Source organism: Schistocerca serialis, chromosome 5 (genome assembly GCF_023864345.2).
Source record: "Schistocerca serialis cubense isolate TAMUIC-IGC-003099 chromosome 5, iqSchSeri2.2, whole genome shotgun sequence".
Classification (NCBI taxonomy): Eukaryota; Metazoa; Arthropoda; class Insecta; order Orthoptera; family Acrididae; genus Schistocerca; species Schistocerca serialis.
The window spans coordinates 414,197,209-414,221,633 of NC_064642.1; the positions used below are offsets into that span (position 1 = coordinate 414,197,209).

The 24,425-nt window shown below is 42.8% G+C and overlaps 1 non-coding gene across 1 annotated transcript; it reads left to right on the plus strand.

Moving 5' to 3' along the window:
- The first annotated feature begins 11,777 nt into the window (after positions 1 to 11,777).
- On the plus strand, positions 11,778 to 11,852 carry Trnas-uga (transfer RNA serine (anticodon UGA)). The gene has a single exon. It is a non-coding gene; the product is annotated as a tRNA-Ser (tRNA).
- The last annotated feature ends 12,573 nt before the right edge of the window (positions 11,853 to 24,425 follow it).

The following is a 24,425-nucleotide window of genomic DNA, read 5'->3' on the forward strand; positions in this document are numbered from 1 at the left end:
CATCACAGACTGGAACGCCTGCGATGGTGTACTCAACGACGAACCTGGGTGCACGAATGGCAAAACGTCATTTTTTCGGATGAATCCAGGTTCTATTTACAGCATCATGATGGTCGCATACGTGTTTGGCGACATCGCGGTGAACGCACATTGGAAGCGTGTATTCGTCATCGCCATAGTGGCGTATCACCCGGCGTGATGGTATGGGGTGCCATTGGTTACACGTCTCGGTCACCTATTGTTCGCATTGACGACACATTGAACAGTGGACGTTACATTTCCGATGTGTTACCACTCGTGGCTCTACCCTTCATTCGATCCCTGCGAAACCCTACATTTCAGCAGGATAATGCACGACCGCATGTTGCAGGTCCTGTATGGGCCTTTCTGGATACAGAAAATGTTCGACTGCTGCCCTGGCCAGCACATTCTCCAGATCTCTCATCAATTGAAAACGTCTGGTCAATGGTGGCCGAGCAACTGGCTCGTCACAATACGCCAGTCACTACCCTTGATGAACTGTGGTATCTTGTTGAAGCTGCATGAGCAGCTGTATCTGTACACGCCATCCGTTATTGCGGCCAGAGGTTGTTGTTCTGGGTACTCATTTCTCAGGATCTATGCACCCAAATTGCGTGAAAATGTAATCACATGTCAATTCTAGTGTAATATATTTGTCCAATGAACACCCGTTTATCATCTGCATTTCTTCTTGGTGTAGCAATTTTAATGGCTATAGTGTACACGCAGGAGCAAAATTTTGAAGCTTCATTTTCTTTCCTGTTTACATTTGTTGAAGTCTTAGTCGTGCACCACACAGTCTGTCAATATGAATCAAGTTGGTATGGTCGCCCTGTCAGTGACACGCCAAGGAATTTTCACTGTGCCTGCAAATCGGGGACTATCCAGTTCAGATTTTGAAATCACAAAGGGGACGCTTCATTTTGGCGGTGCTGGTAGGTTGTGTGAATACAGTGGCCACCCACAGGTGGACGCGGCAGTTGCTGCGCCGGCACGCTCGGCCCGTCATTAATTCTGGAGGGGCAAACAGCGCCAATCTGTGTGGCGTGGGGGGCCCCGACGCGCCGGCAGCTGCGCCCACTGCCGACACTCGTGGCCCACCACAAAGGCTTGTCGTCTCGCCTCGAGTGTCGCCTCGCACACCCACGCCTACAGCCCAGGGCCCTAGCGTGCACCTGAGCAGGAATGCGTCGCCTCGCCTCGCCTCAATGGGAATGGAAATGCGCGCCAGTTAATCGAGCGACGCCCGGCGCTGGTGAGTCGGTGGGCCCTCGTCGCCACATTCTGCAGTCGGGGCCTCCTATTCAGCGCGCCTCCGTCCCGAAATTCCGCGCGCCTCTCCACGTCGGCGCTGATCCGCGTGTCACCGCTCACAAGCCCCATACACGTCAACCCAGCTGTCACGACCGTCACCCCTGGCGCACTTGTATCTGTCTGCAGCGCGCGGCTGTACTGGCCAGCCTGTGAGGCCCAGTGGCTGTTGCTCCGAGCCGATATCTCACACGTTTCCACATTCTGCGCGTTGCTGTCGGATAGAGGTTCCAGTCTTGGGTTCCGTCGACGTCTAGATCGGAAAAGAAGGGCCAAATATATGCTGGTCGTCATTAAAAACGTAACGCCTGAAGCTGTCACGCAACAAACTTCAACTCTGTGTGAACTCCTTGCATGAACAGACTATTTTGTATGAGGGACAACCGCAGCCATAAGTAGACATCTTGAATAATAACCGTTTGGTTGCTCTTGTAAATAATTTATTGGCTTGGTGCACAAGATCGTAGCGTTTTTCCAAAAGTTTAAGGGGAATTAGAAGGGAAAAATTTTTTTTCACGTTTTCGGAGTTTTATCTCATTATAAAATTTACAATTTTGCGAATAAAATATAATCTACGCTGGTTGAAAACGTTAAAATTTTTACGTGCATCACTTCAAGATCTAATAAAATCGGCAATTTTTTATATAGAAGGCTGTGAATTCCTGTGTTATAAAGGTTAGATTACATGTTTGTATTAGTAGCACTGTCAAAAACAGTATCGTATCGTTTCATGGTATAAACGCGGTGTATGTCGAAGTGCAAATGTTTTCCCGAGGAGAAGTGACGAATAGGTTGGTAAATCTCTCAAAAAGTAAAGTATCACGCCAAAACGAAGTGTTTTTTAAGGAACGTGGGTTTCATGGTAATAGATTTTCGAATAAAAGGAAACACTGTGTTCATCATGTGTTGTGTGAAGTTACAGACAGTGAAATACAAGCAAACTCGTCAGTATCTAGAGGAACCACCATTAGTGCTTCGAAGATTAAAATAAGACGTTGTGATACACAGTTTTCTCAAAACGAAAGTGATGTAAATGGTAGGTTAGGTTATATTCTGATAGATTTACACATCCTAAAAAGAGTGTTAGGTGAATGTTTGTGTTGTAAAATATGTGGAGGGCCAGTTAGTTTACCTAAAGACAGTGAGGTATCAAATGGACTAGCCAGGAAACTTATTATTAATTGTGACAGTTGTAAATATACTCATTCATTTCCGAATTCTGATAAGTGTAAAGATAATTATTTTGAAGTAAATGTTACGTGGGTTTATGGATTGAGAGCTATTGGCAAAGGACACACTGCAGCAGAAACAATGTGTGCTATGATGAATATGCCACTCCCACCTTGTAAAATCGACAAGTATGCAGGATTTATTGGAGCTGCTGTGGAATTTGTTGCATGTGAGCAATGAAGGGTGCTGCAAACGAAGCTGTTGAAATAAATGGTGGTATGACTGACATGCCAGTAGCTTTTGATGGCACTTGCCAGAAGCGCAGTTACAGTTCTAAGAATTCTGTTGCTACGGTGACCAGTGTGGATACTGGAACGGTAATAGATTTCCAGATTTTAACGAAACATCTTTATAAATGCAAATCAGCGAATGAAGATGTCCATATCTGTGAGAGAAATTATGATGGAACAAGTGGTAGTATGGAGACCTATGCAGCTATTGAAATTTTTACCCGAACTTTGAACGAAAGGGGGATGGGTTATACTAAGTTCTTAGGTGATGGAGACTCAAAACCATATAACGGTGTAGTAGCCGCTCAGCCTCATGGTGAGAAGATTATCACAAAACTGGAATGTGTTGGTTGTCCAGAAGAGGATGGGCACTAGGTTGAGGAAGTTGAAACAAAGTTTGAGAGACAAGAAACTTTATGATGGCAAAACCATAAGAGGCAGGCTGACAGACAAAACGATTGATGAACTACAGCAGTATTATGGAATGGCCAGTAGAAATAATACTGAGGATTTGTTGAAAATGAAGCAGGCAGTATGGGTTACCTTCTTCCACAGACTATCAACTGACGAAAAACCAGTACACCACCTTTACCTTCCTGGACCTGATTCATGGTGCAATTACCGCAATGCTCAATACTCAAACAGTTCATACACCCATAAACATTCCATCCCAGCAGCAATCATGGATATCACAAAACCTATTTACAGAGCCCTGGCAAATCCTGAATTACTGAAGAAGTGTCTGCATGGTCAGACTCAAAATCCCAATGAGTCGTTCAATAATCTTATATGGACTCGCTTACCAAAAAATGTTTTTGTTGGAATGAAGACATGAAGACACTAAATTTGGAGGGGGGGGGTCAGTAATGCTATTATTGCTTTTAATGATGGCAACATTAGTAGGGTGAAAATGCTACAGCATATGGGAATTAATCCTGGAACAAACTGCATGAGAGAACTTGAACTGATGAACAAGGTTCGCATTGATAAAACAGATTATGCATCACAGTTGGCCACTGAGGAGTCCAGAAAGAACAAAAGAAGATAAAACATGGAAAAGATAAAGAGGATGATATACAGTATGGTACAGGGTGCTTGTGAGTGACTAAAAATAAAAAATTAAGCATATATTAAGTGAGTTACAGTCTTTTGAAACTTCAGAAGCCGCCCCTTGAAAATTTACATTTTCTGTTGCATTTTTCCCTAAATCTCAGAAACCACTTCGAGAAGAGTATTCAAATTTTCAGAGAGTAATAACATACATATCCTAAGTCTACTGAACTAAAAGAAGAACGTAATGTTATGTATAATTAAAATTATTTAGGATAACGTACAAAAAAGTAGACAAAATTTTAACCGTGTAATTAAAAAATTGTGTTTCCGAAAGCAGTAGCTGAAATGCAATTATTGTAGTTCAGTAGACTCAGAACATACAGTTTAATGTCCTGTAAAAAATAATGTAAATCGCTACAGTGGTTCCTGAAATACAGGGAAGCCAAGTCACTAAATTTTACATTGACGAGATAGGGCGTTCCAACTTCCCTTAATAAACGTAACAGATACACCTAACAGAGACTTTAGTCATCGATAACATAGACTCCTTAACTATTTACAATAGACTGCCAACGCTGCGATAACTTTTCGCTGCCCCGACTGCAGAAAACACGTGAGTTTGAGTCGAAGAACTCGTCGAGTCATGTTCGGAAAGCATTTTCATCCGGAAAGGAAGTTCCTGAAAGGTTTGTCGATAGAGAGCGGAAAAGGTGAAAATGTGAGGATGCAAGATCATGTGAATAACTCAAGTCCTGTAGAGTGTTCTTTGTAAGCCTAACAGAATGCGGGCGGGCGTTATCGTTGAGTAGTATAACTTCACACAGTTTTCCTGGTCGCTGTTCTTGGATTGCGTCTGCAAGACGAAATGCCAACAGTGATGGTTACATCTCGCGAAAGCAGTTTGTTGTACAACACACCGTCGTTGTTTCACCAGATGCATAATATTATATTTTGTGGATGAGCGCAGGACTTTTTACAGGAAGTTACTGCTTTGTTTGGGCTCAAATATTTTTTTCTTTTCCTTGTGTTAGCATAAAAACTCCATTTCTAGTCGCCAGTAACGCTGTAGGTAGAGCCGATGTTGTTGACGAGCAAGCAGTGACGCTTTTATTGATTTTTGGCTTAGACCGTGCGGTATCCATACACCCAATTTTTTAAACTTCCCCATTGCATGCAAATGTTGGAAAATGGCGGAATGATCACACTTCATCACATTTGCCAGTTGTCGAGTCCACTGACGCGGATAATTGTAGATTCATGTGTTTAAACGATCTTCATCAAACCCCAAATATCTTCCTGAACGTGCAGATTCACTAATGTCAAAACGATCCTGCTTTAAACGAGAAAACCATTATTTGCCTTGCTCTGTCCAATGGCACTATCCCCATTCAAGGCGAAAATGTTTCTGACTGCATCCGCTGCTGTCACTCATCTACTGAACTCAATCAGATGAATATACCGAAAATGTTCCGATTTCTCCACTTGGCACTCCATTTTCTAGTGTCTACAGCTCCAAATGACAAAATGAAAACTCAAATAGCAACAGTGAACTACAGAATAGAAACTGACAATCGATAAATATACAGATAACAAGAGGAATACCAACATGCAAAACAAAAGCGCTACGAACTTATTTACCAGTCTAACGTTTAACGACCGGTTTCGTAGTCCAGAACCCACATCATCATGTTAGATATGGTAAATCATGTCATTAAACCTTCAGCATCAACGGGTCTGTTGTTCCTTAAGCGTTAACCGGTTATGTTTGACCCGTACTTTCCGCATAACTGACGATCTGCTAATGTATGTTCGGTCCCGTCCGTGTTGAAACTTTAGTGTCATGATTTACCATATCTAACCTGATGATGTGGCTTCTAGGCTGCGAGACCGGACGCTAAATAAATTATTTACAAGAGTAGCTAAGTGGTTAGTATTCAATACATCATTGCTTCAAGCTATATGCTCCACACATCATTTGAACGACTGTTTTATCTAAATGATGTGTCAGGCTATGTGTATGATTAGTGCTATTCATGTAACTACATTTAAATATTAGGGTACTTTTTATACGTGTATATAAAGGCTACTAGTCTTTAAATAGAAATTCGTCGTGGAATAGTAGTTGTCAAGAAGAAATGGAGAAATTCTTCTAGGTTAGAGTTAAAACTTGCTCTGCTATCTGTCAAAAGTTTTATGTTATTGGGAAAATGATCAAAAATTTTTGTTATTGCATATTGCACTCCATTATGAGGTACTGACACCAAAAAAAAAATTGTGTGAAATCTTATGGGACATAACTGCTAAGGTCATCAGTCCCTAAGCTTACACACTACTTAAATCTAAATTATCCTAAGGACAAACACACACACCCATGCCCGAGGGAGGACTCGAACCTCCGCCGGCACCAGCCGCACAGTCCGTGACTGCAGCGCCCTAGACGGCTCGGCTAATCCCGCGCGGCTACTGACTCCTTTTAATGGGTAATACCCTACTGGCCATTAAAATTGCTACACCAAGAAGAAATGCAGATGATAAACGAGTATTCATTGGACAAATATATTATACTAGAACTGACATGTGATTACATTTTCACGCAGTTTGGGTGCATAGATCCTGAGAAGTCAGTACCCAGAACAACCACCTCTGGCCGTAATAACGGCCTTGATACGCCTGGGCATTGAGTCAAACAGAGCTTGGATGGCGTGTATAGGTACAGCTGCCCATGCAGCTTCAACCGATACCACAGTTCATCAAGAGTAGTGACTGGCGTACTGTGACGAGCCAGTTGCTCGGCCACCACTGACCAGACGTTTTCAGCTGGTGAGAGATCTGGAGAATGTGCTGGCCAGGGCAGCAGTCGAACATTTTCTGTAGGCAGAAAGGCCCATACAGGACCTGCAACATGTGGTCGTGCATTATCCTGCTGCAATGTAGGGTTTCGCAGGCATCGAATTAAGGGTAGAGCCACGGGTCGTAACACATCGGAAATGTAACGTCCACTGTTCAAAGTGCCGTCAATGCGAACAATAGGTGACCGAGACGTGTAACCAATGGCACCCCATACCATCACGCCGGGCGGTACGCCAGTATGGCGATGACGAATACACGCTTCCAATGTGCGTTCACTGCGATGTCGCCAAACACGGATGCGACCATCATGATGCTGTAAACAGAACCTGGATTCTTCCGAAAAAATGACGTTTTGCCATTCGTGCACCCAGGTTCGTCGTTTGAGTACACCAATGCAGGCGCTCCTGTTTAGGATGCAGCGTCAAGGGTAACCACAGCCATGGTCTGCGAGCTAATAGTCCATGCTGCTGCAAACGTCGTTGAACTGTTCGTGCAGATGGTTGTTGTCTTACAAACGTCCCCATCTGTTGACTCAGGGATCGAGACGTGCTGCACGATCCGTTACAGCCATGCGGATAAGATGCCTGTCATCTCGACAGCTAGTGATAAATAAATGGAAATGTCGTGTGGCTAGGGCCTCCCGTCGGGTAGACCGTTCGCCTGGTGCAGGTCTTTCGATTTGACGCCACGTCGGCGACCTGCACGTCGATGGGGATGAAATGATGATGATTAGGACAACACAACACCCAGTCCCTGAGCGGAGAAAATTTCCGACCCAGCCGGGAATCGAACCCGGGCACTTAGGATTGACAGTCTGTCACGCTGACCACTCAGCTACCAGGGCAGACAGTACGAGGCCGTTGCGATCGAGCACGGCGTTCCATATTACCCTCTTGAACCCACCGATTCCATATTCTGCTAACAGTCATTGGATCTCGACCAACGCGAGCAGCAATGTCGCGATACGATAAACCGGAATCGCGATAGGCTACAATCTGACCTTTATCAAAGTCGGAAACGTGGTGGTACGCATTTCTCCTCCTTACACGAGGCATCACAACAACGTTTCACCAGGCAACGCCGGTCAACTGCTCTTTGTGTATGAGAAATCGGTTGGAAACTTTCCTCATGTCAGCACGTTGTAGGTGTCGGCACCGGCGCCAACCTTGGGTGAATGCTCTGAAAAGCTAATCATTTGCATATCACAGCATCTTCTTCCTGTCGGTTAAATTTCGCGTCTGTAGCACGTCATCTTCGTGGTGTAGCAATTTTAAAGGCCAGTAGTGTAATAGTCATTTTTTCCCTTGTGCTGTAGTTATGGATATCACTATTCTTCTCGAATTGTGATGGCTTATACGAGTATATGAAGAAATTAACTAGCGAATATATGTGTTCTGACCCTTCGATTCAAATGCCTAACTCATTGAAGAGTTACCCACATGACCACAGCGGGTGGTATTCAACTCGTATGGTTCCCTCTTGGTTCTTGTACATTATCTGTCTTTTCTTATAGCTTATTCTCATTGTGAAAAGCCATTACAAAACCGGCGAGTGCTATACAGAGACTGTACATAGGCTTCGCGCAATGTAATATTGCTCCTACAACATCAACAGTTCTGCTAACGATAAAGAAATTCGAGATAACCTGGTCCGTTGCAACCATAAAAACACCCAGACGAAACCGCACGGTTCATACTGAACAAAACATTACGTTGGTGCAGAATAGCGTGACTGTGAGCCCTCACAAACCGCTTAAACGTCATTCTCAACAATGGGAATTTCGACAGCCTGTTTCCATAGAATTTTGAAAAAGGATCTTGATATGCACCCATACAAGATTTATTTGACACAATATCTTATATTCACAGACCAACTGAAATAGAGAAATTTCGCCGAGTGGATTCTCAGAAAACAAGAAGAGGAAAACAATTTTGCAGAAAGAATTTTCATCAGCGACGAGGCACATTTTCAACAGTGTGGGTTCGTTAACCGACAAAACTGCTACATTTGGGATCAAGAAAAGCGTAAGATGATACAAGAGAACCACATGCATCCACTGCGAAGCACAGTCTGGTGTGGCTTCGAGACAGGTGGTGTCATAGTCCGCTTCTTTCATGAAGATTTCGACGGTAATGCGCTAACAGTTAACCGTGAGCGTTATCGTGAGATGGTCAGAAACAGCTTCTGGCCAGCTCTGGATGAAGTGGACACAAACGATATGTGATTGCAGCTGGACGGGACTACGTGTCACACATCCCGCGAGACAATAAACCTAATCCATGAAAAACTCCCTCTGTCTGTGACCTCACTTCTTGACGCCTTGGAATGGCTTCCCAAACCTTATGACCTTACACCATGAAGTCTAAGGTCTAGAAGAATCACAAACAGCTCTTCAGTTAAAGAAAAAAATCAACGTGTTATAAACGACATCAACAGAGATGTATGCGAAAGCGTCATCACAAACTTCATAGGTCAATGTAACTGCCTGCCGAGACAGTGGAATTGGACAAACGCCTGATATAATTTTCCGCAATTAAGTGGGAGAACTTTCTATTTCGATGCATTTTTGATTAAATTATTACATTTTTGAAAATTGAGTGATATATAAAAGACTGTATAGTTACCATATTATAATACAAATTTTGTTATGGGGCCACCCACATTATCTGGATGAAACTTTTACAAGTTGCAACAGTAATGCTCTTGATTGCACAGAGGGTATACACATTCGATATTCAACAGTATTGGTTTAATTAATTTTCGGATGAATAAAGCGTGTATATTTATACCTCAACCCCAAAGTTAATTTTATCACTTTTGTAGGGATTCCTGCCTGTACGACACACACCAAAATGCTCACGTAAGTTTTGGTTTTTGCAATTGCTGAGGACATCGCAAATCGTCGTCGGCCGTGGAACAGCGATGTAATTGTAATGAAGACAGCAACACGCCAGTATATGTTCAAAATCGTAATGCAACCCTAGCCCCCTGTCAGAAACTAAAAAAGGGAACTAGTTCACGTTTAACATTAAGCTGTTTGGTTCCCAGGTTAATCTAATTCCCATTTCATATGTTTTTTTAAAATTATTCAATCCATGAATGATGTATTCCGACTAAGTAATTACTTATTCACTGTAATAATAGTATTGATAATTTTCATACAGAGTTGCATCAGATGACGCAACTAAAAACGTTGCGAAACTGGTAGTGAGAGTCTACAAGGACTTCAACAAAGACACCTATAGTGGATTATCGAGCTTTCATTCACCTGTAATTTCATCAGTTTTACTCACTTTAACATCTTTGTTTTACTGCTTGAAAGTTCCGTATAAATAAAATAACCTGAAAATAAATCGGAAGGTATATTTTCACCATGCACTGTGTTTAATATTGCCCATTGTATAAAATGTAATTTACAATGTAAATCATTTTTGTTGCACAACTTAAGTTTCTAGCGCTCAGTTAGACAGTTCTGTATCAATGTCACGATCTCACAGACTATGGCAACATACCCATATGAACTGCAATACAAAAAAATGGCTCTGAGCACTATGGGACTTAACTTCTGAGGTTATCAGTTCCCTAGAACTTGGAACTACTTAAACCTAACCTAACACACACCCATGCCCGAGGCAGTTGCGGTCCCGTGGTTCCAGACTGTAGCGCCTAGAATCGCTCGGCCGCCCCGGCCGGCAACTGTAATACAGGAAAATTGTGTATTTTAATTATTGTATATATCGTTGTCCATTGCCTAAAGTTTAATTTTCTGTGTCGAAAACGTGACTGTTGCACAACGTAAATTAATAGTGCTCATTTTAACAACTTCTCAGGCAATTGCAAGATACCGAAAATTTTAGCGTTACAACCATTTAACCTGTCATATTGTACAGTTTAATTATTTATTGTGTTTATATTGTCGACTGTGTAACGTATAATTTCAACGTTAAGAAACAAGTTTGATGCACGACACTTAATGCAAGTTGATTGCATCTTCGTTTATATGTTTGGAAACTAAGAACTAGTGTCCCTTTCTGACGAGAGTGAGTTGTTTCCTGCAGATGGCCCAATAAGGTGAATACTAGTTCGAAATAAACAAAAATCAGTAAAAGAAAAACGGTGCACCTGTTATTCAACCTTAACACCGGAAGCTGTCATCCTGATTACATAAAACAGCACTTCATCAGACAAATTCTAAAAACCTAAAGTGGTGACGCAGATGATCAACATCGTTTGTCGAAAGTTATTAATAATACGCCCTCGCCAAATAAAAATAAAAAGTAAGGAATGTAAAATAATTCGACCGCGTAGTTTGACGATCACTTAACGAACGTGGATGAAATTTTCTGAACCGGCTACGTAGGGCAAAGACAAAAAGTCGGTTGCTGGTAGGCCAATATGTTTCCAGCTTTTGGACACGGCTTTCCCCCGGGAGTGCTCGCGGCCTGGTTGGCTGGCCGCTTGCCGGAGAAGCGGCCGTTCGATCGGGAAGCGAAGCGGCGTGCCAGAGTGCGGGTGGGGGGCGCGCGGCTGGCGGACGACTGAAAGCGGATTGCCAGACAGCAATCTCATTAAAGCTCACTTGTGTTTCAGTAATTAGCGGCGCTGACGGTGGTGGCGGCGGCGGCGTGGCCCACGCAATCAATACTGCGCCACACGGCCAGGCTAAGCCGACCCGCCGGCTACACCGTAGCAGCGCCACACCAAGCCGCCACTCGCTGCCACGGCATCCTGCCACTGGAAACCTGTACATGAAGAAGCGGATCTGCACGGTAGACGTCACCACCAGATATCGGGCCGCAGCGTACTGGCTCAAGATGGGAAGACTGGACAAAGTAACCGGGGAGGAAACAAGAGACAACACTCCAGAATGAGATTTTCACTCTGCAGCGGAGTGTGCGCTGATGTGAAACTTCCTGGCAGATTAAAACCGTGTGCCCGACCGAGACTCGAACTCGGGACCTTTGCCTTTCGCGGGCAAGTGCTCTACCAACTGAGCTACCGAAGCACGACTCGCGCCCGGTACTCACAGCTTTACTTCTGCCAGTACCTCGTCTCCTACCTTCCAAACTAGGGCGCGAGTCGTGCTTCGGTAGCTCAGTTGGTAGAGCACTTGCCCGTGAAAGGCAAAGGTCCCGAGTTCGAGTCTCGGTCGGGCACACGGTTTTAATCTGCCAGGAAGTTTCAAGAGACAACAGTACTTAAAGAGATGGCAGTGAAACAGCAGGCAACGGGAATAGGATCGCAGTGTAAGGGCCTGGGAGTCTATACCAATATCAGAGAACAATTAGGGATGAGACATATTTATCTCAGTAGAGGCACGGTACGGGGGCTGTTCAAAAAGCATCACACATTTATTTGTAAACTCAATCTTTATTCAGATACAATTGTTTGACACTAGTCACCTTCAAAATAATCACCATCAGCTTCTCCACAGATCTCTCAATGCTACTGCCACTAATGGGAGCATCGCTGGAAACCCTCATTTGGTATGCTGCGTAGCTGCTCCGACGAATTCTGTGTCATGTCTTTCCTGTTCTTCAATCTGGCTCCCTTCAGAGTGTTTTTCAGTTTAGGGAAAAGCCAGAACTCACCGAGTATGCTGCGTAGGAGGTCAGGAGAATAGTCTGACAAACCACAGCCGTGTTGTGGTTGCCCAAAAAACTCACAATTGATAACGATGAGCGGGTGCATTATCACCATTGCATACAATAAAGACTGCCAGTATGACACATTGCTGCCGACCTGCCTTACTTTTTTTAGTCTCATGGATGATGGATGCTTGCATTGCGACGACTGGAACTTTATTTCTGGATCGCACCCATAAACACAGGACCCACCAGTGATCAGTGTGTTAGGGAAGTTGGGATTATTGTTCACCTTATCCATTATGTCCTATGCGATCTCCGAGCCGGCCCTCGGAGGGCGAGCGGTTCTAGGTGCTTAAGTCTGGAACAGCGCGACCGCTACGGTCGCAGGTTCGAATCCTGCCTCGGGCATGGATGTGTATGATGTCCTTAGGTTAGTTAGGTTTAAGTAGTTCCAAGTTATAGGGGACTGATGACCTCAGATGTTAAGTCCCATAGTGCCCAGAGCCATTTGAACCATTTTTTTGCGATCTCCGAACGAAATTGGTTTTGCTAAGTTGTCAGTAACATTGGCACAAATTTCTCCGAAATCCTCCTAAGGTTCAAATATTTCGTTAAAATCTAATGAATGGACCAAATACTAATTTTAACCTCGCCTGCAAGTTCTCTGCTCGTGATTCGTTCAAATGGCTCCAAGCACTGTGGGACTTAACATCTGAGGTCACCAGTCCCCTAGACTTAGAACTACTTAAACCTAACTAACCTAAGGACAGCACACACATCCATGCCCGAGGCAGGATTCGAACCTGCGACCGGAGCGGTCACGCGGTTCCCGACTGAAGTGCCTAGAACCGCTCGGCCACCGCGGCCGGCCGTGATTCGTCTATTCTGCATCACCAAGGTCCTTATGTAATCAATAACAATCTAGTTTGAAATTGTTGAGGGGCTATCTGAACATGCTTCACTCTTGGGTGATGAACGGCCATCTTTGAAGCCGTTGTAGTACTCCTTCATCTGTGTCGTACCCATTGTTTCGTCCCCAAACACTTGTAGAACCATGCGGATTGTTGCAACTTGACAATAGCTGAGCTTATTACAAAATTTGATGCGATAACGTTGTTCCACTCTTTAGTTTGCCCACAACACAAACTCCGACAACTATCGCATACACGTGTTCACTTACGACGGCTACCCAGCGACTGGTTGTTCCACAGTCGTGAAGAAAATCAGGCATGCGCACTACGTGTGCCTACAAACAGAGCTCGCGTGCCCCGGTACCATTGTAGGTTTCAACAAAAAAAAAAGGATGTCGGCTGTTTTTTGTATAACTCTCGTGCACTTCCCGACTGTACATGGCCCTTGCCCAGTGAAATTACACCGGATGCATCTCACTGAAAGGGAAGAAAGTATTTGTGGGGAGGGAGGCACCTCAGAGCACTGCGCAATACACTGCACACCTCTCACACAGGTCAAACGAATAGACTACACATAAGAGGACTTACGAGATTATAAACGAAAATAAATGTAAATCAGTTGATAACACCGCGAACTCGATCTCAAGGGCCGTTCATCTTTAGTTCACAAAAGAATGATAAAATAGACTTGACATGAGGCACAGGACACAAAATCAATAGATATAACAGACATTTCAAAGAAAGATGGCGACACTGACTCAAACAACAATATAGACGGTGATAACGACAATTTACTTTACGAAATCACATGGTAGATAAGCCGTGGCAGATTATTGCACCTAGAGTCACGTAAAACGTGTGAAGTACAAGTCAGCATATAGCGTAGTAACAACACGAGCCAGCGGTAGGAACATGGCTAGATTTCTTTCCGACCTGCCGAGATATCTCCCTTCCCCACCCCACCCCCATCCACCACCCCCCTTCTGGACTTTTGTGGTGGGAAGCAATCTATAACTTAAATATCTTCAACATTTCGCGGCACTGTCAGAAACTGTATAAATATTATTTTTAGTTTTAGTAATTAACAGCCTCAGTTGCACCGTTTACCTAGAATTTACCTAGGTTTCAGTCGGGATAACCCACCCTTCCTCAGAATAAGAGTAACTACCGTTTGTCCATAGAGGACATCGTCAAGCTGAAACTACAAATCCATAAATTATCATCAGACCGCAAAACTTATCTGGAACTGCCTCGGCCCCACTTCGCGACCGCGATGCGGCAGCCACGAGTGCTGTACTGGAACTGCAACGATGTCCTCTATGGACAAACGGTAGTTACTCTTATTCTGAGGAAGGGTGGGTTATCCCGACTGAAACTTAGGTAATTCTAGGTAAACGGTGCAACTGAGGCTGTTGATTATTAAAATTAAAAACAATCTTCAACTCACCTCTAGCCTTCTAGTCTTTCCGATCGTCTTTAAATGCAAACTGAAAGTTCCAAATTTTCAGTAGATATAATTTATTTTTTATGCTTCGTTCCAGTAGTGAAAGAAAAAGCTCAAAACTTAACTTTCCTATCGTTCTAATATTTTCTTCTAAATTACAGACATTTTTTATAACGACCTCAGTTTCGTTTAACTAAATTGATTTTCTTTGTTACTCGTTGTCATTTCCTTCACTTTTTAATTTCTGAAAACAATATTCGTCTGTAATGTGGAACAAGCTACGTAATTACACGAAAAATTGTAAAATGTACTACATGTTTTAAAACATTGGATAACAAGTAATTAAATGTGCAATATATGAAATGAAAAAATGCAGACGAACACATTTGTCCAGCGCTAGTGATTCGAAATTTGGTCAGGATGGAACATGAGTGTTTAACGTCCCATCTATGATGAGATCATTACAAACGGATCTCAAGCTCGGATTGCACAAGGATGAAGAAAGGAACCGCAATATTCTATTCAAAGGAACCATCATTGGATACCCTTTAAGCGGCTTTATGACACCACGAGACATCTAGCTCTGACAGCCCGGACGGGAACCTGAACCGTCCACTTCCTGGTTGCGAGACCCGGAAAACTAAAGATAACCTTGGAGGAAAAAAGCACCAGCTGTATGAACATCAAGAGCCCAAACTAAAAAAAAAGAAATGTCCAGATGTGTGTGAATTCCTATGTGACCAAACTGCTGAGGTCATGGGTCCCTAGACTTACACACTACTTGAACTAACTTATGCTAAGAACAACACACACACCCATCCCCGACGGAGGACTCAAATCTCCGGCAGGAGGGGCCGCGCAATCCGTGACATGGCGTCTGTAACCGAGCGGTCACTCCGCGTGGCTATTAAGAGCTCAAACAGCCAGAGAAGAGAGGGATGAAAGGAAAAAGAAACACATAGAATAACTATACTAAAGCAACACACTTAAAGACAAAAATGGGACCACAACCTCACCACTGAAAACGCACCTTCTCCGCACTTCACTGTTAGCACTGCACATGATGGTAGATAATGTTTCCCAGGCATTTGGCAAACCCAAATCTTTCGATTGGACTGCCACAGAGGATAGCGTGATTCGTCACTCCAAGTTTCTAGTTTCCAGTCATCCACTGTCCACAGTGGCCTTGCTCTTTAGACGACCTCAAGTGTCGCTTAGGTCTGACCTGCAGAAATTTGTGGCTTATGACGAGCTGCTCGACTACCGTAACCAATTGTTTTTGAATTCCTATGAATAGTCATTATGCTAACTGCACTGTTGGTAACATTTTGGATCTCACGAATGGATCCCTCTGCTGATTTCACGCAATTTTGTACAGCCACTCTCGGCCACGTTTTCTGTTTGTTGTTCTTTTGCGTTTCCATTTCATGGTCATACCACCAACTGTCGGCTTTGGCAACTTTAAAAGGATTGAAATGTCCGTGATTGATTCGTTACTCGGGTGGCATCCAGTGACCAGTCCGCGTTCGAAGTCGCTGAGCTCTCCTAACTGACTCATTGTCAGTCTGCTGTTACTGTTACTCTATTGACAACACAGTACCTTCCGCCTCCTTTTACACCGGCGGGTAATCTATTGGTCAGTTCCGCATTACATAGGGGAGACCGGCTACTTTTGGCCAGATAATGTATGCTGATTCAGAAGCGGTCCACAGGTTACATATCGCTTTGATTGCAGGGGTAGTATTGAGCACAACTGGGCAAGTCTGCCTGTCTCCACGACTTCGTTGCTTGGTCCCATTGCCACTGCTGCGTGCTCGTCCCTCTTCTCTTCTTCTCACTCGAGGGTTCTTTTTCGTGACCGCTGACCATGCTGTCAGATGTGGAGATGTTATCATTACTGGTATAATCAATGATAACGTCCATCATCTCCGTATACTCTTCTGAGGGCACCGACTCATAGAGCGTTGTCGATTACTGAGAACAGGACACGATCGTCACCTTCCCTGTAAAGACCGGTTTCAGTATCAGTTTACGTATCCCTTCTCTCCTACACTACCATTGAATACAAACAGGCTAAAACTAGAACCTAATTGTTCTAGTAATAATGGAAATCGAAGAAAGGTTCAAGAGTAAGGTTAAAGATTAGTGGAAGGATATCAGTGATAAGATTCGCTGAGACACTGCTATCCACAGTGAAGACGAAAAAGAATTACAGGACCTGTTGAATTGAGTGAAGAATCTAATTATTAAAGGACATGGATTGAAACTACTGAAAGACAACAGTAATGAGAGACAGCAAAAATTACAATGTCGAAAAACTTAAATCACGCACCAGAGTGTTTTACTCACCATGTACCGAGGGATAATTCGATCTCGATTAGACTATGGCTGTCAATTCTACCACACTGCGTCAAAGATTCATCTCTCCAAATTAGATACTCTTCAATATAGAGCCATTCGTACCTGTCTTGGAGCCATGCGATCGACGCCCACCAACGTCCTTTTAATAGAAGCAGGGGAGATGCCCTTGAGCATTTGGCGCCAAATGTTATCGGACAAATTCTACATTCAAGGCATGGCCATTATGGACAGTTCCGTCTATCAAAGTAGAGACTGCATTTATCGACTGTGGATTGCATCCCACAGAAGGAATAAAGTGCCAGCCTTTTGTGCCAGCTTTGACACTTGGTCACCTGTCATACATTCTGTACGACGTTCAGAGCATCTACCTGTTTTTGAATATGATCTTCAAACGCTCTGCTCCCAGATCCCAGTCCATTATTTAAGTACGACCTGGCTCGACAGTACTAATGTCAACGTTGGCTTCAATCGTCTCGTTCAAGCACAATGGCCGGGTTTTCTCTGTGTATATACCGATGGCTCCAAAATTCCTTTTTTTCTGCCCTCAGATCCAGATCCGCAAAACCTTCAAACTGCCCACGAGCACTTCTATTTTTACGGCGGAGACAGTGGCTGTTTTGGAAGCACTTAAGTTTGTCTCTAGCACTTACTTCCCCAAGATATTGATAGTATCTGACTCGCAAAGCGTTCTTAAAAACATTCAGTACAGTCGATGGAACAAAACAACCAACAGTTATATCTTGGATGTGATATCTGAATATATTCCCAGCACACGCACGGGCCGGACGATCCATTTGTTGTGGGTACCTTCCCACTCTGGTATCCTCTATAATGATGAAGTTGATGCATTAGCTAAACAAGCGGCAACCTTAGGCACCGTCCTGGATCTGCACCTTCCTTATACAGACTACTTACGTGAAGTCAAGGATCACGCAAGACAACAATGGCAGGAAATGTGGAACGTTTCTCAACAGACAAAAGGCGGTTATTACGCAGTGCTACAACCTCGGATTCCTTCACGGCCGTGGTTCATGAGGACACATCTGGACCGGTCCACGATTTCTACCATCATAAGACTCCGCTTCAATCATGCCTCTTTCCCACAACATCTACATCGGATCAACGTTTACAGTTCACCAGCATGTGAGTGTGATCCTGAGTCGGAAGCTGATGTCAATCACATCTTATTTATGTGCCCCAAATTTGACCGTGTGAACGGTTGGTCTTTCTGAAGACATTGCTGAGTATGGGCTACACTAATACTGAAAGATGAAGATGGAAGAATGACACACAGTACAAGGAAAATGCAGAAATCATGGCAAAAGCATTTTACAAACTTCTGAATTGCGAGGAACCCAAAGAACCCTTACAAATCAACATAAATACCCCAATAAGAACCAAACCTAACAAACTAGACCCTCCAACTTTCCAAGAAGTAGAAGAAATTCCTAAAGAACAAAAAAAATATAAGGCATGTGGAGAAGATCAGGTTTTTGTTGAAATGTGGAAATATGCAAGTGACACAGTCAAGACCTCCTTACACATGGCTCTAACAAAAATTTGGGTAACAGAACAATTTCCCGAACATTGGACCACAGCTATCATCCACCCACTACACAAAAAGGTATATAAGAACAACCCAGACAACTACAGAGGAATCTCTCTCCTATATTGCACATATAAAATTCTATCCAAGATCCTATATGAAAGAATCAAGGAGCAATTAGAACAGGAGTTAGGGGAATATCAGGGAGGTTCCAGACCATGGAGAAGCTGTGCAGAGCAGATAATTAGTTTAAAATTGATTATGGCATGCTACAAGAAACGGAACAAACCTGTGGCAATAACATTTGTAGATTTTAAGAAGGCATATGACTGTCTCCACAGACCTTCAGTATTAAAAACTTTAAGAAATCTAGGACTCCATCCAAAACTAATTAAAATAATACAATTCACTCTAACCAACACCAAATGAAAAGTGAAGTTTAGAGGAGAAATTTCGGAACCATTCCTCATAAAAACAGGCTTAAGACAAGGTGACTGCATATCGCCATTACTTTTCAACTGTGCACTGGAATACATAATGAGAGAATGGTACAAGGACAATCCAAAGAGGATAAGAATTGGAAGTGCAAAAGATGATATTAGCTTAAACTGCTTGGGATTCGCTGATGATCTTGCTCTCCTAGTCAACACCGTTCAAGAAGCCAGGCAACAAGTGAAATCACTACAAGAAATAGCACAGAAAGTAGGCCTTAGATTATCATTTGAAAAAACGCAGATTATGCTAACTGATCCACCACTTGCAAACAAAATTACAATAGGAGAACAGGAAATCAAAATTGTTGATAAATTTAAATATTTAGGCGAAATAATAACATACAATCTAAATGAGAAGCCATCATGGCAAAATGGAATAAAAAAACTGAACTATGCAAATTACATTACCAAAACTACATACAACAAAAAAAGCCTATCTATAGATGCAAAATTAAAACACTATAAAACAGTTACACAACCAGAAATAACGTATGCAGCTGAAACTATCTTCAAAACAACTAATACAGCAGAAATTGACAGAATACTAAAAATGGAAAGAAGAATAATTAGGACATGTATAAATAAACAGTATAAAATAAATGGACATTGGAGAATAGCATCAAATGAAACAGTATATAAGAAAATAGAACCAGTCATGAGCACAATCAGGAAGAAAAGCATCTCATTCTTTGGACATCTGATGAGAACTCTAGAAAACAGAATTAGTAAAAAAATAATACAAAAATTCTGGAATAGCAAGAGCGACATTAAATGGATCACAGAAATTAAGGAAGATATAAAAGAACTTCAAATTACAGTAGATGACCTAAAAAACAAGACAGAGAAAACCAGAATACTGCAAGCCCGCAAACCAGACTACAAATGAAAATCAATAAAAGGAGTACAGGAAGAGTTGTCTCAGATGACGAAAGAAAGAAAATATCTGAAAGAATGAAGAAATATTGGGCGGACAGAAGAGCAAAACACCTTTCATATAAGAATAGCCTCTAATAATTATATTACCTAAATATATTAAGTTATTGTCGAACCAAATTGTATCCATGTGTAACAACTTGTTTAGAACTTTGTATTCTTGACTACAGTGGTCCAATGAAGGCCATAAAATAAATAATAATAAGTCAAAGTTAAGGAATTCTCTTACCTCGTAAGCAAAATAATCCATGACGGACAAAGCAAGGATAACATACGTAAACAGACAAGCACAGGCGAAAAGGGCAGTCCTGGCCAAGAGAAGACTACTAGTATCAAACGTGGGCTTCAATCTGAGGAAGAAATTTCTGAGAATGTACGTCCGGAGCACGGCGTTGTATGGTAGTGAATCAAGAACTGTGGGAAATCGGAACAGGAGAGAGTCGAAGCGTTTGGGATGTGCTGCTATAGAAGAATGTTGAAAATTAGATGGACTGGTAAGGTAAGGAATGAGGAGTTTCTGCGCAGAATCGGCGAAGAGGGGGACATATGAAATAATGGATAAGAAAAAGTCCTTTGCTGTGTCTGCTGATGACATTATAATTTTACAATGTCATCGGGAAGCCGCGCCGGATTTGCCGAACGGTCTCGGGCGCTACAGCCATGGACTGTGCGGCTGATCCCGGCGGAGGTTCGAGCCCTCCCTCGCGCATGGGTGTGTGTGTCTGTCCTTAGGATGATTTAAGTTAAGTAGTGTGTAACCTTAGGGACTGAAGACCTTAGCAGTTAAGTCCCATAAGATTTCACACACATTTTTTCACCGGCGAACCTTAAAGTTTTTTCTTCTCTTCCCTGATTTCCTATAACAAGTTTTTCTTTGGTTTCCTTTAGTGCTTGTTCAACGTACAGACCGAATAACATCGGAGGTAGTTTACAACCCTGTATCATTCCCTTCTCAACCACCGCTTCCTTTCCATGTCCTCGACTCTTATAACTTCCGTCTGGTTCCTGTAGAAACTGTAAATAGCCTTTCGTTCCCTGTAGTTTACCTCTGCTACCCGTAGAATTTCGGAGAGAGTATTCCAGTCAACATTGTCAAGATTTTTCTCTAAATCTACAACTGCTTTAAACGTAGGTCTGTCTTTCCTTAACCTATCTTCTAACATAAGTCATAGGGCCAATATTACATCTCGTGTTCCTTACATTTCTCCGAAATCCAAACTGATCTTCCCCGAGGTCGGTTTCTGCCAGTTTTTCCATTCTTCTGTAAAGAATTCGTGTTAGTATTTTGCAACCGTGACCTATTAAACTGATATTTCGACAGTTTTCATAACTGCCAGCAGCTGCTTTCTTTGGAACTGGAACTACTATATTCTTCTTGTGTCTGAGGGTATTTTGCTGCCTCATATGTCTTGCACACCAGATGGAAGGGTTTTGTCATGGCTACCTCTCCCAAGGCTATCAGTAGTTATAACGGAGTATCGTCTACCTATGGGGCCTTGTTTCGACAGATCTTTCAGAGATCCGTCAAATTCTTCTCGCAGTCCATAATATTGCCTTCAAGTTCATCTCTCTTGTAGAGACTCTCTATATACTCCTTCCTCCTTTCAGCTTTCCCTTCTTCGCTTAGGACTGATTTTCCATCTGAATTCCTTATATTCATACAGCTGCTTTTCTTTTCCCCAAAAGCCTCTTTAGATTTTCTGTATGCGGTATCTATCTTTCCCCTAGTGAAATATGCTTCTAAATCCTTACATTTGTCCTCTAGCCATTTCTGCTTAGCCATTTGCATTTCCTGCCAATCTCATTTTTTTAAACGTTTTTATTCCCTTTCGCCTGCTTCATTCGTTGCATTTTTAAATTTTCTCCTCTCATCAATTAAATTCAATATATCTTGCGTTAGCCAAGGATTTCTACTAGGCCTTGTATTTTTACCTATTTAATCCTCTGCTGCCTTCACTATTTCATCTGTTTCTACTGTATTTCTTTTCCCTGTTCTACTTAACTGTTGCCTAATGCTCCCTCTGAAACCCTCAACAACCTCTGGTTCTTTCAACTTATCCAGCTCCCATCTCCTTAATTTCCTACCTTTTTGCAATTTTTTTCAGTTTGAATCAAGAGTTCGTAACCAATAAATTGTGGTCAGAGTCCACATCTCCCCATGGAAATGTCTTACAGTTTAAAATCTGGTTCCTAAATATCTGTCTAACCATTATATAATTAATTTGAAACCTTCCGGTGACTCCAGGTCTCTTCCACGTATACAGCCTTCTTTTGTGTTTCTTGAACCAAGCGTTAGCGGCTTCCACTCTCATACCTTTCCCTCAGCCCATATTCACCTACTACTTTTCCTTCTCTTCCTTTTCCTACCATCGAATTCCCATCCCCTATCACAATTAAATTTTCGTCTTCCTGAACTATCTGAATAATTTATTTTATCTCATCATACATTTCTTCAATCTCTTCATCATCTGCGGAGATAGTTGGCATATAAACTTGCCCTACTGTGGTAGAGGAGGGTTTCATGTCTATCCTGGGTACAGTAATGCTTTCACTATGCTGTTCTAGGTCCGCCCCTCGTGGTCTCGCGGTAGCGTTCTCGCTTCCCGAGTACGGAGTCCCGGCGGGGTCAGGGATTTTTCCTGCCTCGAGATGACTGGGTGTTGTTGTGTCGTCTTCATCATCATCATTCATCCCCATTACGGTCGGAGGAAGGCAACGGCAAACAACCTCCATTAGGACCTTGCCTAGTAAGGCGGTGCGGGTCTCCCGCATCGTTCCCCTACGCTCTGTAAAGAAGCATGGGACTTCTTCCAACTATGCTGTTCTAGTAGCTAACCCGCATTCCTACGGTCTTATTCATTATTAAACCTACTCCTGCATTACACCTATTACATTTTATATTTATAACCCTGTTTTCACCTGACCAGAAGTCCTGTTCCTCCTGTCACCGAACTGCACTAATTCCCACTATATCAGACCTCAACGTATCCATTTCAGGTTTTAAATTTTCTAACCCACCTGCCTAATTAAGGGATCTAACGTTCCACCCGTCGATCTGTAGAATGCCAGTTTTGTTTCCCCTAATAGCGATATCTTCCTGGGTAGTCCTCGCACAGAGATCCGAATGGGGAACTATTTTACCTCCGGAAGAGGATGTCATCATCATTTAACCATGCATGACCTCGGAAAAAATTACGGCTGCAGTTTCCACTTGCTTTCAGCCGTTTGCAGTACCAGTGCAGCCAGACCGTTTTGGCTGATGTTACAAAGCCACATTTGTCAATCATCCAGACTATTGCCCCTGCAACTGCTGAAAAGGCTGCTGCCCCTCTTCAGGAACCATACGTCTAGCCTCTCAAGAGGTACCGTTCCATTGTGGTTGCACCTACGGCACTACCATCTCTGTCGCTAAGGTACGCAAGCCGCCACACCGTCGGCAAGGTCTGGGGTTCATGGGCCTAGCCGATACAGGAGATAAATGAAGGTAAGAAAGCACATGAAATGCAATTACTGTACAAAGATCCCTGGAGACCACGAGGCCTTTACAACAACATACTCAAAAGACGTCGCTGAACAAACTCTGTAGTTTCGTCGGTGGCGGTCGGGATCATCCTTCATCGTCTGTTGGCGAATAACAACCACTGCCTCTAACTGTTTTGTTAGTGCTTCTGTTTATGTTGTTGGGAAAAAAAACACGAGGAAATCATAATTATGAACAGTCATCGCTCCATGCGCATTTCGGATGTAAGTGGGAAACATGAGAGCTTTGGCACGTTCTGGAAGCAAACTGAGAGTGTTATGAAAATAGAGCCCTCCGTTGACGCAGAGGGGGGCTGATAAAAAAATTCGACAGTCCACATAATGTGCAAGGCAACCACTACGATGCATCTTATTCCACTGCATAAGTTCAAGAAAGTTATTTCTATACGAAAAAAAGATATATGGTTCCAAGATGCTCCTCCAGGCGGGTGTAAAACGAATGTGTGCAACGGAAAATATTTAACACGAAAATGAAGATTTGGCCCTGTCTGACTACCCCCTGAAGCAGATCTTAGGATCTCTTAATGGTGATATTATCTATTCCTTCCTGCTCTTTAACATACAAATTACAACATAAGCATAAATGAATGATTAAGGGAACTAGTAACTACAAAATGATAAATGCTGTTTCTGCTGACAGATTCATTGAAGAGTAAAACCTCTTTATATATTACAAACGTTTATATATCAATGTTCAATGGACAAAAAGAGATACAAATGAATTTTCTAACTAATATGATTGATCAACTGTCCAGATCTGCCCCTTTTTATGGCTACGCGACCCAATATAAATAACGCGAGATGACTAACATCATCTACGTACCAAACACTAGAAGACACTACTTTCAAAGATGATGGTGTGCAACCTCAGTGGAAATAAAATTTACGTGATCACAGCTGTTTAGCTTTATAG